The sequence below is a fragment of the Piliocolobus tephrosceles genome, chromosome 18 (genome assembly GCF_002776525.5).
Source record: "Piliocolobus tephrosceles isolate RC106 chromosome 18, ASM277652v3, whole genome shotgun sequence".
In the NCBI taxonomy this organism is placed as follows: Eukaryota; Metazoa; Chordata; class Mammalia; order Primates; family Cercopithecidae; genus Piliocolobus; species Piliocolobus tephrosceles.
Genome location: NC_045451.1, coordinates 24,556,619 through 24,580,685, shown reverse-complemented (window position 1 = coordinate 24,580,685; position 24,067 = coordinate 24,556,619).

Below are 24,067 nucleotides of genomic sequence, written 5' to 3'. Positions count from 1 at the left end.
AAATAAAAAAAAAAAAAAATTAGCTGGGTGTGTTGGTGCATGCCTATAATTCTAGCTACTTGGGAGGCTGAGACATGAGGATTGCTTGAACCCAGGAGGCAGAGGTTGCAGTAAGCTGAGATTGCACTCCAGCTTGGGTGACAGAGTAAAACTCTGTCTCAAAAAAAAAAAAAAAAAAAAAAAAGAGAGAGAGAGAGCCTACCCCTCATGCACACATGCACACACACACACACACACTCTTGGCTGGCCTTGCCATGCCATCAAGAATGCCCAGGCATTCCTATGGAGAGTCAGCCACATGGAGAAGTTCTGGAGAAAAAAATCTCATGAACAAAGGTCACGTGGATGGAAACTGAGGTACCCAGTTGTCAGTCAGTACTGTGGCCCCAAATGTGAGACCATCTTGTTGACTTCCCACCCAGCCTCCAGATGGAACAGCCACAAAAGTAACCCCAGTCAAAGCCACCTGGAGCAGAAGAAAAGTCCAGCTGACCCACAAAATGGAAAAAAAAGGAATCAAATGGTTATTTTAGGCCACTGCATTTTGGAGTAGATTCTTATTCAGCAAGAGAAATGAGACACAGAAGGGTAGCAGGACAGTTTCTCTGACTCCTTAATCCCTATCAATCCATGTTCATTTCAGCTTCCTATTTTCTTTGTAGCGTATACCTGGAATTCCCTCTCTTTGCTCAGTCCACTTCTACATCTCTGTTCCTCAGCTTTAAGACCTGGATATGTTTCCCATTCCCTGTGATGTCTCCCTCAGCATGCCCAGACCAGAGGGATCTTCCTCTGCTCTGAGTTTTTCTATACCTCTTATCTCCCCGATGCAGATTTATAATTTACTTTGTTTTATTGCAAGTAAATGAATCCAGATAAATTATACTTGTGCAATTTTTATTCCTAGTCTCTATCTGGTCAGGCTGGAGAGAAACTTAAACTAAGTCATTCTGGTTTTGCCCTCTGCCTGAGCTGTGCTATGGTCAGGGTTTTAGACAGTGCTAAGTCATTAAGTGGGATGCCTCCAATTACTGGGCATTGGTCTTCACCCTACTCCCGAGAATTCTGCTGTTTCTGTTCCCTTGTATGTTGAAGTTCTGGTGATTTGTTGCTGTTTGGGGACCTGAAAACCTAGCTGGATCCTATCTTACAGATGTGCATAGTCAGTCCTTTCTAGCACATTGCTGTCTCCCAATTAGGGGACTGCCAGGGGACAGGGCTCTTAGCAGCAAGCCTGCCAGGACTCCTAGACACTGTTACTTGCTTCTTACAATTTCTTGTCTACAGAAACATTTCAATCCATGTCTCTTTGTCTATTTCTTACGACAGTGGCATGGAAGAGGACAGTGCCTATGCATGCTGACAACCTCCCACCCCAAGCATCTGGCATTGACTCTCTGCTTTTCAGCCTCAGTGCTTTCTCCTAAAGCGAGGGGAGCTTCCTTAGCACAAGCACTGAAGTGGCGAGGCAGGAGGAAGGTTTGAATACAAATGGCCATGGATGAAGGTCCCAAATTCCAAAACATCAAAGGGCCATTTCTGAGGTGCAGTCTCTGTGGCTCTTCAAAGAGGCCCAAGCAGGACTGAGCCCTGGTTGTCTTCAGTGGTATCCCGATCACTAATGTATCCTTTCCCCTTCCTCCCTGTCTGAATCTCTCTTCTCTCACATTCCCGCTTCCTGGGATCGCATCCTAAGTTGCCTGCATCTTGGTCCTTGTCTCAGGCTTTACTTCCAAGGAAATTGAAAGTAAGACTGTTTCCCATCCCTCTTGATTCTTTCAAACTCTCTCTTCCATTCCATTGCCTGCTCAAAACCATCAATTTATCTACAGACTTATACCAGTGATGCTATATCATGGGCAATTTTGCCAGTCCCAGGTGCATTTGGCAATGTCTGGAGATATTTTTGGTGGCCACAGCTGGGGGACGGGTGCTATTGGCATCTACTGGGAAGAGACCAGGGATGCTGCTAAATCTCCTACCTTGCATAGGACAACTCCCTACAGCCAAGAAGGCCTCAAATCCAGCCCCACATGCCAGTAGTGCCCCAATTAGGAAACCCTGCTGTAAATAGAGATGAGAAACAGGAAGTGTTTGAGGCTACTGCTTCTTTTCATCAGTTACATAACTTCTTACAAGTTAAGATTCTCAGGTTTCAGCTTAGATCTCCTCCCTGAATCAGAACCTTTGAAGAGGACTTGAGAATCTGTGTGTTTTTCTTAAACTCAGGTGGCTTTGATGTATCCAGGTTGGCACCAAGGCATGCACTAGCATGTGGGGTCCAGTCTCCTTGATGTGTCCTGGGAAGACTAGCTTCCTTATTATTATAGAATGTTCTAGAAACGTACTAACTCTCAAAAGTTATATGCTAGTGTGAAACACCACTAGATGCTGGTGTGAAACACCCTGCGACAAACAGACATGAGGAAGGAAGACTTGTGTTTTACATGTGAGCGGGTGTTACAGAGTTGCAGGTAGGGGCTCAATAGAACTTGGAAACCACCGCCCAAACCCTTGTCCTGAAACTCAGAGAAAAAGTAACTCTGCTTTACACTCAAAAACTGATAGGACTAAGGGGCACCGGGTGTGAAGCATCCCTGTTGATTCTCACAAATATTTTGGAAATGAATCATAAATATTAGTACTTTCAGGGGGTCAGTGATAAGAGCTGGCAGGGTTCATAGCATTAAGATTTGATAAATTACGTTAAACATGACTAATATTGTCCTCACTCAGTGTTTAAGCCTGAGAAGTGTGGATGGTGCATTTTCTCTATGCATTTTTGTTTAGCTATACATTTTCCCCGGCTAACCTGGAAATGTTCTCAATCTGTGCTACATCCCCTGCTTTTCAATCCCCCGAAAGCTCCCAGCATGATGTTGGGTTCAGGGGCTTCTGTTGAATTGATTTGCTGGTTGGAAAAGAGCCCAGATAACTATCTAGTGATATTTCCAATAATTCTGGATTATTATCAATAGTACTATCCATCAAAAATGTATTCAGACTACCTGATGTCTAATATAACTTAGGTTCTTTTTTTTGAACTGACTAGCCTTTGCAGACTTGATACAGGTAAGCTTTAGAAGAGTTTCTCAATAAACATTTACATATGGATTAATTGACTGATGTATAATCTCTTCCATGTATCTTGAATACTGACCTATTGTTTTGCTTAAAGCAAATTCATCAAAAATTATTTGTTTGATTTTGAGGTTTGACCCTTGGCTGATCAATGGCTGAGATTTCGTCTTTGAATTTTAGGCTCCTGGACAGCAATGTATAATCTAACAACATCGGGGAAAAACAAGCATGAGGAATGCGGCCCAAAAGTTGAGAGTAAGACTCAGAGTGAACCCACCCATCTCGAAGTATAGATGTGTAATTTACCATCAGATTATGGGAACTCAGAAGTAAGTTACTTAACTGTTCCGTGTCTACTTTCCTCATCCAGAAGGCAGGAATTGCAAGTTGTAATGATTAATTGGGCAAATGTGTGTAGCAGCTTTAGGACAAACCCTGGCACAAGGTGAGTGTTCAGTCCACAGTAGCTGCTACTACTAGGATTATTTTAATGCCCAGGTCTGATAATGAATTTATCTATTTTCTAACATAAAATTTCTTATAGCCTTCCCATCACTGTTGGTAATCTCTCATTTCTAATAATTTTGGTAGAAGATTTTGAGAATTCACATATATAATTTTTCTTTGGCAGTAAAACCCTTCTCCTTCATCTTCTTCACCCAGCTATCTCTAATTCATTCATTGATTCATTCATACATTCAATCCTTCCGTAAATATCTGCTAATTATGTCAGGCTCAGGGTTTGGTTCAAGGACTATAATGGGAGCAAAATAACCCAAATGTGACCTCTCTTCTCATGTAGCTTATCAAGTAAATGGAGTGGGGTGGAGGAAAAAATCAAACAATTATAGAAATAAATGTGCCATGGAAAGTATTGTGTATCATAATGAGTGTGCGTAATGATACTTGACTAATCCAGTGAGTTCAGAGAAGACTTCCATTGAGAAGCAAAGTACAGACGAGATTCAAAGGATAAGTAAAAGATTGCTAGACAAATCAGGGAAGGAACAGCATGCCAAGTAGAAGAACCAGCATGTGCAAGGGTCTTGCAGCTAATCCTTTGACTCTCAACTCAAAAGTCACTTCCCTGGTGAGACCTCCCTTTTCCACCACCGCCCCTCCAAACAGGGTCAGGATTCCTCTCTGCATTTCCTCTTATGGTACCCTGTACTTTCTCCTTACAGTTCTTCTCAACAGTTTGTAATCCCATATCTATCTATCTATCTATTTTTGTCCCCACCAGATCATAAGTTTTATGGAAGCATAGGCCATGGACACGTTTGCATTATATCCCAACATCAAGCCCGTGCTTGACCTACAGCTGGTGCCCCATGAATATTTGTTATATTCATTGTGCCTTCCTTCAGGGATAGTTCATGACTTACTGATTGGTTTTCTTTAAACCTATTGTGCCTGTCCTGTTAGTAAATCAAGGTTATTCAATTATCCAGAATCATGTAACATCTCTTCCTTTTGTAATACCCTCCAACTCATTTGGGGTATAGAGATTCTCTAAGTGCCTGTTATTACAGAGTACAAAACAACCATAAATCATATCATTGAATAAATTATAATTTAATGGATGAGTTAAGATTATTTTTAAAAACCATAGAATTGTAGGTTTTTCAGAGCCAGAAAGGGCCTTCAAGTTCATTTAGCACTCATTTTATAAATTATCAAAAGTTCAGGACAGGACAGGCCTTTCCACTCCACCAGCCATCTCCAAGATACACCCTTCAAAGAAGCTTCCAAAGGCATTTACCAAAGACACATAGGGTAGCTTGATTAATAAAATATCTAGTTCTCCAACCCTTGCCTTTGTTGTGAACAATGTCTTTATCCTGGCTGTTACATTTCCATTTGGATCTTAATGGGAAGGAGTATTTTCTGTTCCTAAACTGCTTGCTTGAACTGGTTACAGTTATTCCAACTCAGTAACAGGAGAGACTAGGGCAATGAATAGATGCCTTAACACCTGCAAGGTTCTGGAAGCCTTCACATGTCACAACCTTTATCCAGAATCTGAACTGATAGGTTGGGATGGATGTGTTGTAGAAGCCCGATATCCCTGCATTACAAATAAAGCATTAAGACTGCCTATTCAAGAATAAAGAAAGGACTAGACAATATTAACACAGAGAATAATGGCCTTGGAACACATTTGCACCTTTCTAACAATTTCCCAGCTTGCTCCACATGCTATTCAGTAGTCAAGCAGCCAAACAGACTTTTTGTCCTTCTAAAGATGGTCTCATTCCTTGAAGTTTCAGTTTTTGTAATTTGGCTGATTGGAGAACTTGGCTGAGCAAAGCATCATCAGAGATGATTTCTCTTGTTGTGAATTCAAAAGGCTTCAGCACACAGCACAAATGATCCATTAGCGTCCATTGTCTAGAGTTCAGGAAAACACCTTCTGCAGCATTGTGCAGTAATGTGTGTGGCTTTTTTCTTTCTCTTTCTTCTTCTTCTATGGGGAAAGCACGCCTCCTAACATATAGGACGACTTGTTTTTCAGTATGTGAGCAGTTTATATATGATTAAAGTTGGGGAAAACTGTCACTCTTCAAAGATTTTCAAAGAATTTTGACAAAATGGCAGGAACAAGTTTCAAACAGACTATGAAAAGCTGCAGTACTTCTGAGTTTATCAGGAAAATGTACATGTTACATAGAGGGAAGAAACAACTAAGTATTTACTGTGCATGGTAAAATATTTTCAGGTGAGCAAAGTAGAATAAAACATTGCCTTTATCTTCTTCCAGCTTACATTTCTATTGTAAAAACAGAATTTAAAATAATGCACTACAAAAGAAAAAACTGTAAGTCAAAATAACTTTGAAAAAGAACAAAATTGGAGGACAAACACTATCTGACTTCAAGATTTATAAAGTTATAGTAATCAAAACAGTATGACCACTGGTGTAACACTAAACAAATGGATGAAATAGAATAGAGTCCAGAGATAGATCTGTGCATATATGATGCATGGACAACTGATTTTTGACAAAAATGCAAAAGCAATCAGTGGAGAAAGGGTAGTCTTTTCAACATCTGATGCCAGAACAAATGGATCTGTAGCAGCAAAAACAAACAACTTTGATCCATGTGTAGCACCAATATACAAAGCAATTCAATCTGGTTATTGGAGGCTGGTAAGGGTCCAAGGGAGGGGAGGCGAGGGAGAGGTAGGTTAATAGCTACAAAATTACGGCTAGATAGGAGGAATAAGTTCTAGGGCTCTATAGCACTGTAGGGTGAATATAGTTAACAGTAATTTATTGTATATTTTCAAAACATGGGAAGAGAGAATTTTGAATGCTCACAGCACATACAAATGATAAATGTTGGAGGTGATAGATATGCTCATTACTCTGATTTGATCTTTACATATTGTATACATATATCAAATACCATATCACTGTGTATCCCATAAATGTGTACAGTTATTACTTGTCAACTAAAGATAAAAGGAAAAAAATCACTCAAAAGGTATCATAGACCTATTATGATAAAACTTCTGAAATAAAAAGTAGAAACAAATCTTTGTGACCTTGGGTTAGGCAATATATCTTATATTCAATGCTAAACGCATCAAATTGATAAATGAGACTTCATCAAAATGTAAGACTTCTGTTCCTCAAAAATCATTGCTAAATATATGAAAAGACAAATCACAAAGGAGAAAATATTGCAAAATATTTGCAAATTATATCTGTAGAAGAACTTGTATCCAAAATAGAATTTTCAAAATTCAGTAAGACAACTACAATCCGCCTATTTTTTTAATGAGCAAAACGTTTGTGCTGACTTTTCCAAAGATATACAGATGGCAAATAAGCCCATCAAAAGATACTTGACATCATTTGTCATTAAGAAATGCAAGTTAAAACCACAATGAGATCCAACTACATCTGCTTTTCTGGCTGAGATTTAAGAAACTGACCACTCTAAGTGTTGATGAGAATGTGGAAAAACTGGAATTCTCAAACACTGCTGGTGGGAACATAAAATGGGACAACCATTTTGCAAAACAGTTTGGCCATTTCTTAGAAAGTTAAACATATACTTACCATATGATTCAGCTATTTCATTCTTAGGCATTTATGCAAGACAGATGAATGTTTATGTCCACATGAAGACCAGAGCAGCTTTATTTGTAATAGCCCCCAAACTGGAAACAACCTAATGTCCACCAACAGGAGAATTAATAAACAAATTGTGGTACTGTATATCCAGACAACGAAATACTACCGAGGAATAAAGAGAAATAAACCCAACAATATGGATGGATATCAAATAATTATGGTGGTAAATGAAGTCATACAAAAAATAACACATCTTTTAATTCTATTTATAAAGATCTAGTACATGTAAACTAACCTATAGTGATAAAAAGCAAATCAGTGGTTGCTTGAGAAGGAGGTGCAAGGAGAGGCAAAAGGGACACAAGAAAACTTTTTGGAGTTAGGAATGAAATGTTCATTGTGTTGAATGTGGTAATGGTTTCAGGGGTATAAAGATATGTCAAAACATCAAATTGTAAACTTTAAATATTTGCAACTTATTGTATGTGAATTTTACCTTATTAAAGCTGTTAAAACAAAAAACAGTATGTGATAAAGTTGGAAAATATTGATTCAGGGAATATGCATTGTGGAAATTCTTATGGGATCAATATACAGCAAAATCAATAGGAAAGGTTTTCCAGAGGAAGGAAGACCTGGCACGAACCTGAACAAATTATTACATCCACAGTGGGATTTTCATACCTTTAATTTCTGGAATAGACATGATTTTGGATGGCTCATGTAGTAGAAGATAGATTACCAAAATGTTTTTGAAGCAATGCTGTTGTAAATTGAGGAGAATGGGTAAAATTGTTTCTAGAACCCCTTTGAATCCAATGTGCTGGATTTGGTCATCTTGGGTCTGCTGCCTCACTTTGGACCTCCTAGAAGTGGTATATCATGCTAGGAGTGACCACGTAAGATTAGTCAATAAGAATGAGAACAAATGAGAAGAAATTTTAGAACAGATCAGTTCACTGAAGAGTTTCTTAGCAAGAAAATTTGGAATAAGAACTAAGTAGAAATTTGCACAGAATGTTCCGGAAGAACAGAAGAAAGTAGTTTAGCCCTATCTGAAGGTTTGGTAAGGGCTTCATAAAAGACACCATCTGAGTTAAGTGTTGTAGGATGAGAATGAGTTAGCCAGGAAAAGAAAGGTTGGGCCAGGCTTCCAAGAAGAGAGAACTTCATGAGCAAAAGTATGAAGATATGAACAGCATGTGTTCTGAGAAATAAAATTCAAGATAAATACACAATAAAAATGAAATGAGAGATGCTTATGCATTCACCCGCTCAGTTTGCCATTCAACAAATATTTATTAAGTGGTTTTTACATCAGGTGACAATGCAGCTGAGGCTTGTGACCTCATGAAGCTTCTATTGTGGAGAGGGAATTCATTCTAGATGTTCCCTTGATAAGCCCATAAAGACCAATGAGGACCTTATTATGATGAGCTCTGCCTACCATTCCAAGTGACAGGGTTTTATTCTGGAGGCAAAAGGGAGCTGTGAATAACAGGATGGTCAGTTTTTAAGATCATGCAGATTTGGAGGGATGCATGTATCTGATAGGGATGAGTAAGATAGAGGAAACTTGCTAGCTCACTGTAACAAGAATCAAAATTGGAAATAAAAGAATAAAACATTGGAGGGCTAAGACAATGACAAATTCAGTTAGAGACATGTTGGCTTTGATGAGACCAGGGCAGTTGGCTCTGTTAGTCTGGGGCTCGCCAGAAAGGTAAGGCCTCAATATAGAAACATGCACTGAGAATCTAAATCAAGAGAAGAATTGAAGGCCAAAGAGACACGTTCCCCCCTTTCCTATCTGCTAGTCACTGGATGCTTGCATAACTCTTGCTTAAGGAACCTCTCATCCTGGTTATTAGCCATTCTTATTGACTAATCTTACGTGGTCACTCCTAGCATGATATACCACTTCTAGGAGGTCCAAAGTGAGGCAGCAGACCCAAGATGACCAAATCCAGCACATTGGATTCAAAGGGGTTCTAGAAACAATTTTACCCATTCTCCTCAATTTACAACAGCATTGCTTCAAAAACATTTTGGTAATCTATCTTCTACTACATGAGCCATCCAAAATCATGTCTATTCCAGAAATTAAAGGTATGAAAATCCCACTGTGGATGTAATAATGTGTTTAAACAGCCCTTAATTATTTAGAGGAACAAAAGCAATAGACACTTATTAATAACAAGAATGAAGCATTATCTATGTGTGAATCGCTCTGGATATGAGAGAAGATAGTATCTTTCATTGTGCTAAATTATCACTCAAAAAATTTAGACTAATGATGATATCACTTGTCTCAAAGCTCTTTAAAATGCCCAGAGATATAAACAATCAGCTATAGCCTCTCATAAACCTCAGACCTAACTATACATTGTGCATGCTTTCCCCCTGCTGGAGCATTTGTACATGAGAAATAAAAGACTGATGCAGAACCATAGTCTTTGATACATCCACAAGAATGACCAAATATCCTGGTTGTCAAAGTAAACAGAGAGACTTGTGGCTGGGCTTTTCCATGATTACATTTCTTGCTTTTTGACACAGGCATTTCAGAGCTCCTCTGTGCTAAATGTGCCACTGATTTCTGTCCTTTGCTCAATGAAGCCTGAAAACATAGTCTCCAATGAAAGAAACTTAGAATTTAATCCATAAATACAGCAGTCTACATTTAATACTGACTTTTGAGATGGGACAGAGGACTTCTCTATTTATGAAGACTATGTGGAAATGAACAGGAGCCCAAGAGAAGACAGTCACACCCACACCTTCTATTTTCTGTCAAGGAAATAGACACAAAAAAATGACTGTTTCCATGACAGGAAAACAAAGCAAAACAAAACAAAAATGTCTGAGTTACAGTTGTTGCTTTGGTGGTTATGGTGGTGGTGGTGGGCTCTTCTTTCCTTCCTTCTCCTCCTCCTTCTGCTCTTCCTCCTCCTCCTCCTCCACTGCCACTGGCACCGCCTCCATCACCACTTTCTCTTATGCCTCAGTATGCCTCTCTCATGTCAATGAAAGCACGAAGTTGTTTTTTTTTTATATAGTTTATTATTTTTTATTTTTTATTATACTTTAAGTTCTAGGGTACATGTGCATAACGTGCAGGTTTGTTACATATGTATACTTGTGCCATGTTGGTGTGCTGCACCTATTAACTCTCAATGCCAAAAACAACTCAAACACAATGCAAATATCAACAAGTTTCCCTCTCACACAGCCAACTATCTTTTTTTCTGAACCTCTGTTAATCTGCTTGGTGACATTTGTGGTTCCGCATACCCTTCTGATGACACGGAGAGCTGGAGTATTTTATGGAATGCCCAACACAGCAGGTTATGTGCAAAGATCGTAGCTGACTGATAACATGAAAGCTCTGGATCAGAATGTCACTGCCTAAAGTCATTGTTTTTTCTCATATCTATGGAACTCCCATCATCCTGTACTCTAGTAATGATGTAAGAACAAGACTTATATTTTCCTTTCTACTCTTGTAAGTGGCTCTCATATTTAGCTATAATATTTTCCAACTTCTTATGTTGACTATTTTACAAACATAATTTGTGTCAAGTTTAGAGCTAAAGCATGTTCACTTTTTACATTTGTTAGAAGTCTTTCCAAAATATCCACAATTCATTTCTTAGCTTTTTCTGGTAGAGAATGTTTCTGGGTGCTGAAATACTGATTTGGAACTGTCTTTGACTGAGGAATTGGGGGATTGTTATGGTAATTGAATCTAGAAATCATACGCACCAGCTCTTCTCAAAGCTTCCAAATAGAGTAATGTTAAGAAAACATTTGTTGTAACCTTCAACAGAAGTTCAATCGCCATTTGAGAAAGAGAACCCAAAACCAACATGGCACATGTATACATATGTAACAAACCTGCACGTTGTGCACATGTACCCTAGAACTTAAAGTATAATAAAATAAAATAATAAAATAAAAACTTCACTAGTCAAAGTGTGAATGGTTTTCTCTAAATTACAAAGGCTTAAAAGGCATTAATTCCAGTGCTGTCTATGCTAGTTTCGTTCAGCACAGTGAGAGGACACATACAGAACCTCTCATGTCAGCTTATTAAATTACCAGAGCACAGGATCTGCACCCTATGGTCTTTGTAAGTGAAGATATTATAAATTTCTAACATTGCCTACAGTCAGACATTAAAGGAAATGGCCTTTCATTGTTTCTCACTTACAGTTCACAAATACAACCCAGGCAATTTAGGAAGAAAATGAAAGTTTAAAGAGCAAAATGCCAAATTACAATTTGTAGACTTCGATCTTGATGTGCCACTGCTGGATTGGGTTCTTTAATATTCCACAACGCCTGTGACAACTACTTCTCCAAGTGTTGGATATGCAATTTCGATCTCTTTTTCTCTGAATCTTTGTACCTTTTAGTCTAACAACAAAGAGGAACAAAGATCCTAATTATACCCATAATCATTATTATCTGAAGAAGTTCCCAGTAATTAAATTTTAAAGAAAATTTATTTAATGAGCTTTCTACAGTCACATCCAAGCAATACACATTCAAGTAGATAGTGATTAGTATGAAATAGCACTAATTTGAATGACTTGATAAAAGCTCCTACTTCACTACTATGTTTTTAATAATTGTGTAATTACATAGAGAATTATTCCTGTAAATATCGCTTGTTTTATATAGAATGGAGGACATGAAAATGTGTTCTATCTGAAGCAAATTTCCAATATTTTGAAGCTGTATCTTCTTGTGTCAGCTAAAAAGTTAATATGTACGTCTTAATTACACAAACACACACACACTCTTGCATGGAATATACACCTTTCATTTGCATGAGTTAAGAAAAAGTGCTTAGCTTAGAAGAAGCAGAGGTGGGGGAAAAATAAATCTTCTCTGAAGGAGTGCATGGTCATTACCAGTGAATGAAAATGAAAAGCATATTTCAGCAAACAACTCCTAATTATCCTGTAAGAGAGGCATGATAATTGACATAGACTATATCGATGTTGTCCCATCTATATCATTTCCAGTGATTCATGGAGCTTTAGAAATGTTATCATGTAATATTGTGCATTTGTTCTTTTATTCAGGGCAAAATAAAATGCAGATCTTAAATACAATTGTAGAAAGATGAACTATAGCTTAAAGCAGGCCTCCTTCATTTGAATATTTTACCTGCACATTATGTGACTGAGATGCTAAAGGATACCATGTATATTCAGATAACCGTTATAAGACACAATGAGACAAAAGGGACGTTTACTAGTCAAGGACTCTATCACTAATTAGATGGTATCAACTTGAGCCAATCACTTGCCTTCTCTGGGCCTCAGTTTCTTCATCTTTAAAATGATAAAATTGGAGATCTGGTTTCTAAGGACGCTTTGAACTTTCAACTGCAATTTTTCTTAATATCACTAGCTCTATGATATATCTTATTTAATTTAAAAAATAGAAACACATCCCTGGGTATTTCCCCTCTTTCTAAAATGATAAATAAAAGCAACTATGTATTGCTTTCAAAAGGAAACATTGGAATGCAAGCCATCTAATTCAGCTGCAGGTACCAAAATGTTTACTTAACATTTTATTCTATTCCTCAATGATACAATTTCAATTAATTTTTAAAATAGGCAATACAAAGAGACAATATTTAAAAAGAAGAAAGCAAATATGATACATATGACATAAAGGTTCAATGTCTGGCAAATATAATTAAAATGGTCCTGCAGTCCTAACTCCTACCAAACTCTTCTTTTTACCCATGTACAATTCTATCCCTGGAGAAATGGGGCTGGGGTAGATGTAAGAAGACAAAAGCTTCTAATGTAATTGGAACCTAGCTTCTCATATGCTGACACTTATTATAAGAAGTAATTGGCCATGGTTGGTGCAGTCTTTAACTTACAAGGAGGTATTAGTGGTTTCAGTGCTATCGGAGTGGATAAAGAGAAACTGAGTAACTCACGACAACGCCACAGGACTCAATGCCAGAAGGACAGTTAGTGTGGGTCTAGCCCATCTGATTTGCCACAGGATCCTTGGATCTGCCAGGAAAAGCATTGCTGATCTTGATCTGATCCCTTGTGATTATGAATCATTAGAATTCCTCTTCTGGTCACCATAGACATTACCCTCATTGCTGATACCGACATGCCACAATGGAGATATTTATATCTCCTAGAAAGTCCATAGTTTTCCTAAGCTGAAATGCAGGCTGAGAAGAGAGGTTTTATCACCATTTATCTTAGTATCTTAGTAAATGTGAGGGCAGAGCATCCTGTCTGAGGTCAGACCATTCACTTGATTTGCTTCAACTTTTAGCAGTCCAGGACTGACTGGGTCATTCACTCGGGAAATAACCCCAGGTTAAGCTACTAACTTGAAGTTTTCAAGCACAAATCTAAAACTTGTTGGGTATCTATCTAAGCTTGGAAGAATTAAGGAACACATCTTAGGCATTATCAGCTTGTCCTCTCTGTGTGGCTCTGATCGAATTGTAATTTTTGAAACCAATTTGGCAGCCATCTTAAGACTCCAGAGACACTTGTCATTCAAGCCAGCATCCTTAATCAAAGTTGGGCAAAGGACCAAGTGATAAGGAGACTGTTAAATTATTCTCTCTTAGGCAGAATCAATGTACAAAGAGGTCCAGTTAGATCAGCTCTCCAGTTTGGTGGGATCCTTTTGTGGAAGTTTTTCAGGCTTCATAAAGAACAGCACCCTCAAAACAGAGCCAGATAAAAAGACAAAAAATTAATCTTCAAAAATTATTGACATTAAGAATTATGTGGAGTGTCTGCCACTTAGGGTTTTCTGCTTCTTTAAGTTCATTTTCAAATTTATAGTTGAGAAAGATGTTAACTACTCTCAGTCCAAAATTATATTTACATTTGCTTTAAGTTCCATAACTACCACATTTCACGTAATTGTGTATTAGGGCACAAAGCTTCATTTTTAATGTGTTTTGTGAGTTCTTAAGATGTGAAAAAAATTGTATCACAAATAGGGCAATTCATTTGAACATAAAATTTGGATGAGGGAATTTTCTTCAGTAAATACATTATCTGAGCAGGCTAGATTCATACCAATCATCTTCAGATTTTCCTGTTTAATCTCAAAAATAAAGCAGGCAAATTTTAAAAGAAGAAGGATCCTGAAAATAAGATAAGTTTGATAGCAATTTGTTGGTGATGTTGAGGAGCCGCCACTTTCCTGGCTGATTTTATTTTCTATGCCCATGATGTGTGAGAAAAATGCCAGCGCAGAAAAAATAAAAGCGGAAGAAAATGGATTTTGATTAGTAAGGAAATGGTACTGATTGTGAATTTCCAGTTCATCTCATTCTTCTGGCTTTCCTTTCAAATGTCTTTTCTTGCATGTTTTATGCTCCCTGAGCTGTTAATGTACCCTAATTGGTTGGTTTTGCTTTCAACTCAGGCATTCACTACCTATACCTGTACATCCTCATCTCTCTTATTTCTCCACAATCTTTTGATGCAGGCAGTTATTTAGACATGCTTCCTATCAAGTCCCCAAGATCCCCTGAAAATATGTCTTTCTTGCAGCTCATCAGGATACCTAATAGCACATTCAACTTCATGCAATTCAATTCTATGAACATTTCCTGAGCGGCCTACTATGCACTGAGCAGCTGGTCAGTAATAGCCGAGAAGTTGGGATCTCAATCTGTGTACAGGCCTGCCTCAGTGGAAGTTCCTGCAGAATATTCTTACCTCTGACACTCCTTCTCTCTTAATCTCATCATCAACCTCACATGTTAAATAAACAGAAAGTTCGACCATTTAGCAATAAACTATGTTTCACAGCTATGTAGAGGCCAAACTTTGTATTGGAAAGTATACCCACGCAAGGACCAGAACAATGTACTATCACCATTCAGTGTCTGAACATAGTGACTCAGTTAGTTGGCATTTAATTAGTTAATAAACAGACCGTTTCATTGAGAGCATGCATTAGCATCTAACACCGGCTGGCAGACGAGCCTTCTTGATTGATTAAAATATACATTTAAATATATTCCCTTAATTTATATCAGTCGCAAAGTGAAGCAGTTATCTTTATAACTGAGAGCATTAGCGTAAATTATTTAGTATCTTCATTCTAATTTGCACCATATTATAATATCCGTCTTGATCTCAGAACTAAATAAATCATCTGTCCCAAATTACAAGCACACTGTGAGTCCCGAGATTTTTATAGCACTTTCCTATCTGCCTCACAATTTTTCCCAACCGGACTGGAACTCCAAGGAATAGCAGTAGATTATTTTAGTGGGGAAAATGAACTTTTGAAAATGCTGTGGTCATTTTCATAAGAATGTGAAGCCTAGAATGTGATCTATGTTCATTTAAATATGCTGTCTTGAATTAAATATAGAAAATTGTCTGAGCTCCCTCAAGATGTAAGGGTGCTGTTTTCTTTTTTTTTTTAAATCATTGTTGATTTTTTTGTTTGTTTCTAATCACTATAGAAAAATCCTTCTATCACTAATCACTTCTGAGAACAGATTATGTGACTGACTTTGTAATGAGCTCCATAGACAGGACGGTATAAAAGAAAACACAAGATTTAACTGTAGTCATGTTAGAAAGATGAGATGTATAAGAGGTAAGTTGAGAAAAAACGAAATAATATGTAGTGTTATTTCTGCAAATATAGGTAAGTTAAACACTTTTTCAAGATAATTTTCACTGATAACAAAATACATATTGACTATAGAAAACTTTAAAAATACATAAAAGTACCCAGAAAAAATTAAATTACCCATAATGTCTTTCAAAAATAATCATTATCAATATTTTGGTGTTTAGCCTCTTAGATTTATCTGAACATATTTTTTACAATTGGAACTGTACTATGCTTACCTTTTTATAACCTTCTTTGCCCCTTTAATGTTTTATTATGAACATACTGCCATGTTGTTAAATTCTATTCTAGAATATTTTTGTGGCTGAATATTAATCCATCATGTTTATACAACATAATGTTTTTAACCAATTCCCTCACTCAAATATTTTTTATCTTCATTCTTTGAGAGTATTTAAAGACTTTAATACTTTAAGTGAATCTTTGTCCACATTCGTACTTAGGGAAATATATTGTGATAGATATTACTAATGCTCATCAGCATCCCATTCCTCTTTATTGCATAGGCAGTTGGAAGAGAGCACTGCCAAATTCCAAATTTCTACTTAAAAAGGGCCATATGGGCCAGGCACAGTGGTTCACGCCTGTAATCCCAGCACCTTGGGATGCCAATGTGGGCAGATCTCTTGGGCCCAGGAGTTCAAGAGAGCCTGCGCAACATAGTGAAGTAAAACCTCATATTTTTTAAAAATACAAAAATTAGCTGCACGTGGTGGTGTGCACCTGTAGTCTCAGCTACTCAGGAGGCTGAGGCAGGAGGATCACTTGGGCCCGGGTGGTCAAGGCTGCAGTGAGTTCTAGGCCTCACTGCCCTCCAGTCTGGGTAACAGAGTGAGACCCTGTCTCAAAAAAAGGGGGGGCAGTCATGTGATTCATTTTGAGTCAATGGACAGAAACATTTAATAGCCAGGGCATGATTTATCTCTCTTCTATTGTAGCAACTGATAAAACCTTGTGTTCCAAATGGTGCAGTAGCATTGAGGAGCCTCATCTTGCTGGGTCCCGAGTACAATAGGGATATACAATAGAAGCAGTGCCCCCTGACAATTTAGTGAGAGATAAACTCTGTGTCAAATCACTGAGACGTTGGGGTTGTTTATTTCTGCAATGTAACTTAGCTAGCCTGGCCAATACATGCATTAATATTTTTATCAATACTGAAATCATGTAATACATCGAGATTGGGTTTCCTTTCGATGTTTGACAGTGATAATATTAGCCATAGGGTTTCAGTTTTCCCTTATAACTTGACATTATCCTCAGAGACTTTATTGAGCATTTATTATGTGGCAGACATTTTTTAAGCACAATGCATATATTAACAACTCATAAGTTACACCAAGAAGAAATTCATTCCTTCTTTCAACAAATTATTTAGCAACTAAGGGTGAAGCATTGTGTTGGGTGCCCTATGGCTTATGAGTTTAGAAAACATTTACATTCTAAAGTACTTCCCAGCTCAATGAAAGAAAAGAGACACACACCAATGGCCATGAAGTTAAACAGAGTGCTAAGTGTCACATGAGGACTCCACACCAAATGCAATGCAAGCTTGGAAGAGAGGAACCAGACATACTTTCTAGCTGGAAGGTAGGATTTAAATAGATGAAGTAACAAGGAGGTCAGATCAGAGAATGGGAATCCCAATACTAGTATATGTAAAGAAGAATGATGAAATGTCAGAATGTTTGATTAGTTTAGATTAACTAGATTATAGGGTTTATTTTCAGGAAGATTGTCAGAACGACTAGAAATCAACTCGTAGAGGCCCAAAATTCACAATCATGAATGCAAGCCTAAGGAAATCTTATTTGATGCATTACTTATTGTGGAATTGTTGGAAAAAGATTGAATAAGTGAGTTGCAAAATCGGATTCATTCTTTAGGATGTATAAACAAACCCAGACATGTGAAGTAGAGTGGAAAGGGAGAGACTGTAGGCTGGAATACCTACCCATGGCTGCACATTGGAGTCTTCTGGGGAGCATTAAGAAAGAATTAATGCAGTGACCCACCTCCTAGAGATTCTGATGTAATTGGCTTGGGTATAGCCTGGGGATCAGATGTTTTTAAAGCACCCCAGGTGATACATACATCTAGCCCTGGCTGTTAACCATTGAGAAGGTGATTGAAACATTTCAGGTGTGATGAAAGAGGCTCCTGAACTAGGAAAGTGAAGGTGTGGATGGAGTGCACTGATGGAAACAGGAGCTGAAGGAGAAAATACAGGCAATGATGTCTTCAAGATTGTAAGACCAAGTGCCCAGGAAAAAGAGAAAATTGTAACAAAGAGAGGACAGTCAGAAACAAGAGCTTACTTGGGAAGGAAGACAACAAGTTGAGTTTTGGCTACCCTGACTTTTAGTGCTGGTGGGTGATCCCATTAGAAACCAAGATTTCAGGGCTCAGATGTAGGTGAAGAAATCAATCATTTGGAATTAGGTCATGGTTGACATGGGAAAGTTGAGCAAATGAAAGGACAATAAGACAGATGTCTGAGGACAGGGAGAAAACAATTCATATACTGAGGTGTCCAAAGGTTTGTAGGCCAACCAGGAGAGTGGAATATAATCAACACTAATATAAAAGAGACTCTCATAGAGGAGAAGACTGATGAATGCTGCAGAAGAAGTAAAAGGGATAGAGGCCAAGAGAAGATTACAAGATTCAGGAAACAGGAGACACTGGGTACCTTTGGAAACCATTTCAGTGAAGTTGAGAGTCAGATTCCAGATTAATCATGGTGATCATGGGAACTATAGATGTTTGTTACAGGGTGGAAACCAAAAAATGGAATCACAGGTCAAGGAAGTAATAGAGCAGATAAATAGTTTTAACAGAAGAATGAAAGAAACAAAGAGAAGGAGGTTGTTGAAGATGCTAGCCATGGAGGAGCTAATTCAATGGGGAAAAGGTCCCAGAAAAGAAGAGAAAGAGGGGATATGGAGCACATGCACAAGAGCTGGATTTGGAAGGGAAGGATTCCCTTTTCTAAAAGAGAAGAGGGTCAGTGTTGGGGTACAGAAAATGATTCCCAAGAATGTGGCACTTTTGCACACTGAGTGCTTTGAAAGACCCTAGAAATTAACCTCAGAACCAAGGGCTCTCTCCTACCTTTCTTCACCTCCCCGTCTCTCAGATCCTCTTTCCCAAAGCACCTGGAGGGACCCTCTGGAATTTCTTTATCTGACTAGGAAAGCTCTTTTCCAAAAGAAATGCAGTTATCTTAAGACACCCTCCCTAGGAAGCTCATCAAATAACTAGGAAAGATTAACAACTAGAGAAGAGAAGACACTGGGTGTCATCACCATGCCCAGACAGACTTTTCATCTGTTCTCCTGAGGGCAGATCCAAGAGATTACTTGGAGGACTTTATCTGCATAACAAGACAACCTGTGTTCCTGTGAGGTTCTGCCCTTCACCTTCCATAACTTGTCCATCTCAACCAGCTTCCAAAGAGAATCATTTAAAAAATAGTTTCTGCCCCCTTGTTCCACACGTCTCTCCCCTATGAAGAGGGTATTTAAGCCTCAAACATCTGGTCCCTCTTTGAGTCTCATACTTTGTGTCTGGCCTCCATGTATATGCAGATGAATAAATCTCGTATGCCTTTTTCTCCGGTTAATCTGCCTTTTGTAGCATGATGCCTCCAGCTTTGTTCTTTTGACTTAGGATTGTCTTGGCAATGCGGGCTCTTTTTTGGTTCCATATGAACTTTAAAGCAGTTTTTTCCAATTCTGTGAAGAAACTCATTGGTAGCTTGATGGGGATGGCATTGAATCTATAAATAACCTTGGGCAGTATGGCCATTTTCACGATATTGATTCTTCCTATCCAGAACATCACACACCGGGGCCTATCAAGGGGAGGGGGGCGTGGGGAGGGATTGCACTGGGAGTTATAACTGATGTAAATGACGAGTTGATGGGTGCAGCACACCAACATGGCACAAGTATAGATATGTAACAAACCTGCACGTTATGCACATGTACCCTAGAACTTAAAGAATAATAATAATAATAATAATAATAATAATAATAATAATAATGTGCCTTTTGTCAGTCCATTTGCAGCAATCTTTTGGAGGGGAAAGAGGGAAGCTTTTCCTCTTTGCCACAGTAGTGAAAAGGAGGAAAAAGAGATAATAGGAATAGAAATTGAGAGATGGTAGAGAATATGTGATGATGGATAACAAAATGGGGCATTTTAGGACCAAAAGATCATGGTTTTAGTAATATTATATCCTAGTTATCTACTGAAAATGAAGAAGATAGCATAAAAAGTGAAACCTCAAGTAATATGAAAAGTGATTAGAAATATGATAAATCATTTAACAAAGAAAAATGAAGTAGTGAAAACAAAGTAGCAAACTATCAACCCTCTGAAAACAGAGAGTGAAAAGTAATTTAAAACTCCAGAAATAGGCTTTGTCTGAATGCTTCAAACCTGTGCAGAGTCTTGCATATGATTTGAAAAAAAAGTACAGGTCATTCTATTCCTGGCTGCTAAACCACTCTGAGAAAAAAAAATTTCTGTGTAGCATTATCACCATTGTAATATACATTTATTTTTATGATCTTTTAATTAACATCTGTCTCCACCCAGCAAATGTTAAAGACCTTGAAGGCAGAGTTGATGTGTCTTTCTTCCCACCATTAAATCCCAACATCTAGCAAAGACCTTCAGTTAATATCAGGTTTTTGGTAAATATTTGCTGAATAATTGATATTTTATTTAAGTGCATTCTCTTATTCTCACTGTTGTTTATCAAAAGGCTAATTTCAAAGTAGCTTTTGAAGCCAAGGACAGTACTTTTCCAATATAGATAGGTGACAGTCAAACTAAATGATATTAGCAAATTTGAGTCATATATATGTATAACCTACAAACTCTAAACTGCAGGAATGCAAAGAATTGCCAGGGACAGTGTCCTTGAGAAGTATTAATCCTTTCCAGGAGACAACACCCAAAAGACATTTAAAAATTACATAATAAAAAAGATTTCAAAGTTTCAAGACAAAAATGTAGGCAGGGGAGATAATGGGTGATTAACTGTCAAAGATTTTTCCAGACCACAGAATTTTGCTTATATACTTGCTAGATTTTAAAAAGTATGTATCCTCTTAAACATTTTAAGTTTACATATAAAAATTTGATTGAATATTTATGGTTCCAAAAAGATGTATTTTTCAATTAACCGTATATTTCTAAGGGTTTGAATATATTTTATTGATATATTTTGAGTGGCCAATATATATGAAATTGCAGGTTTAGCTCACTTCATCTATGGAAAATGTCTGCCATACAATCTAATAGGTAGAGGCAGTCCCCATTGTTGAATAAATTGGTTAATTTAATTGAAAAAGAGGGACTCCTCCCTAATGCATTTTATGAGGCCAGCATCATCCTGATACCAAAACTGGCAGAGAGACACAACAAAAAAGAAAACTTCAGCCCAATATCCTTGATGAACATCGATGCAAAAATTCTCAACAAAATACTGGCAAACCAAATATAGCAGCACATCAAAGAGCTTGTCCACCAGGACAAAGTCAGCTTCATCCCTGGGATGCGAGACTGGTTCAACATATGCAAATCAATAAATGTTATTCATCATATAAACAGAACTAATGACAAAAACCACATGATTATCTTAATAGACACAGAAAAGGCCTTTGATAAAATTCAACATCCCTTCATGTTAAAAACTCTCAATAAACTAGGTATTGATAGAATATATCTCAAAATAATAAGAGCCATTTATGACAAACCAACAGCCAATATCATACTGAATGGGCAAAACCTGGAAGCATTCCCTTTGAAAACCTCACAAGACAAGGATGCCACCTCTCACCACTCTCATTCAACGTAGTATTAGAAGTTCTGGCCAGGGCAATCAGGCAAGAGAAAGAAATGAAGGGTATTCAAATATGAAGAAATGAAGTCAGATTGTCTCTGTTTGCAGATGACATGATCCTATATCTAGAAAACCCCATCATCTCAGCCTAAAAGCTTCTTAAGCTGATAAGCAACTTCAGCAAAGTCTCAGGATACAAAATCAATGTGCAAAAATCACAAGCATTCCTATACGTCAAAAATAGATGAGCAGAGAGCCAAATTGTGAATGAACTCCTATTCATGATTACTGCAAAGACAATAAAATAGAAATACAGCTACAAAGAGAAGTGGAGAACCTCTTCAAGGAGAATTACAAGCCACTGCTCAAGGAAATAAGAGAAAACACATACAAATGGAAAAACATTCCATGCTTGTGAATAGGAAGAAACAATATGGTGAAAATGACCATACTGGCCCAAAGTAATTTATAGATTCAATGCTATTCACATCAAACTACCATTGACATTTTTCACAAAATTAGAAAAACTACTTTAAAATTCATATGGAACCAAAAAAAGGGCCCAGGTAGCAAAGACAATCCTAAGCAAAAAGAACAAAGCTGGAGGAATCACGCTACCCACCTCCAAGCTATACTACAGGGATACAGTAATGAAAACAGCATGGCACTGGTACCAAAACAGACACATAGACTAATGGAACTGAATAGATATCTCAGAAATAAGACCACACATCTACAACCATCTGATCTTTGACAGAACTGACAAAAACAAGTAATGGGGAAAAAATTCCCTATTTAATAAATGGTGCCAGGAAAACTGGCTAGCCATATGCAGAAACCTGAAACTGGATCACTTCCTTATACCTTATACAAAAATTAACTCAAGATGCATTAAAGACTTAAGTTTAAAACCCAAAACCATAAAAACCCTAGAAGAAAATCGAGACAATATCATTCAGGCCATAGTCATGGGCAAAGATTTTATGATGAAATCACCAAAAGCAAGTGCAACAAAAGCAAAAATTGGCAAATGGAATCAAAGTAAACTAAAGAGTTTCTGTACAGCCAAAAACAAAAACAAAACAAAACAAACAAACAAAAAACCTGTCATCAGAGTGAACAGGCAACCTACAAAATGGGAAGAAAATTTTTGCAATCTACCCATCCAGAATCTACAAGGAATTTAAACAAATTTACAAGAAAAAACAACAAACAACCCCATCAAAAAGTGGGCAAAGGACATGAACAAACACTTCTCAAAAGAAGACTTTTATCCACCTAACAAACATATAAAAAGAAGCTTAACATCACTGATTATTAGAGAAATGCAAATCAAAACCACAATGAGATATCATCTCATGCCAGTCAGAATGGTGATTAAAAAGTCAAGAAACAACAGATGCTGGCAAGGCCGTGGAGAAATAGAAACACTTTTAAACTGTTGGTAGGAATGTAAATTAGTTCAATCACAGTTTGACAATTCTGCAGGGATCTAGAACCAGAAATACCATTTGACCCAGAAATCTCATTACTGGGTATATATCCAAAAGACTGTAAATCATTCTATTATAAAGATACATGCACCCGTATGTTTACTGTAGCACTATTCACAATAGCAAAAACATGGAATCAACCCAAATGTCCATCAATGATAGACTGGATAAAGAAAATATGGTACATATGCACCATGGAATACTATGTAGCCATAAAAAGAAAAGAGATCGTGTCTTTTTCAGGGACATGGATGAATCTGAAAGCCATCATCTTCAGCAAACTAATACAGGAACAGAAGACCAAACACTACGTGTTCTCCCTCATAAGTGGGAGCTGAATAATGAGAACACATGGACACAGGAAGGAGAGCAACACACACTGGGGCCTGTCAGTAGGGCCAAGGAAGAAGAGCATCAGGATAAATAGCTAACACATGTGGGGCTTAATACCTAGGCGATGGGTTGATAGGTACAGCAAATCACCATAGTGCACGTTTACCTATATAACAAATCTGCAAGTCCTGCACGTGTATCCTGGAACTTAAAATAAAATAACATTTAAAAAAATAAAATAATTGGTTAATCAAACTTACTTTTTGCTAGAAAAATAAAAGCTAAGTTTATTTTAAAAATTTGAATGAACATGCAAATGTCATTTTGTGACTGTCTTCACATTTCTCAATTCTGTTTTTAATTCAATCTGTAATAGATAGGGAGATGGACAGACAGACAGCACAATGCTTTACCATGAGTTTTTCACCTTGAAATGAAATGCATCCTTCAAGATTTCACACAGCAGCGACTTTTTGCTTAGATCACAAAGGACTGTCCCTTAGAAGTGAGGTATTTCATAAGGAGCTCTTCTGTTTTATTTCCCAA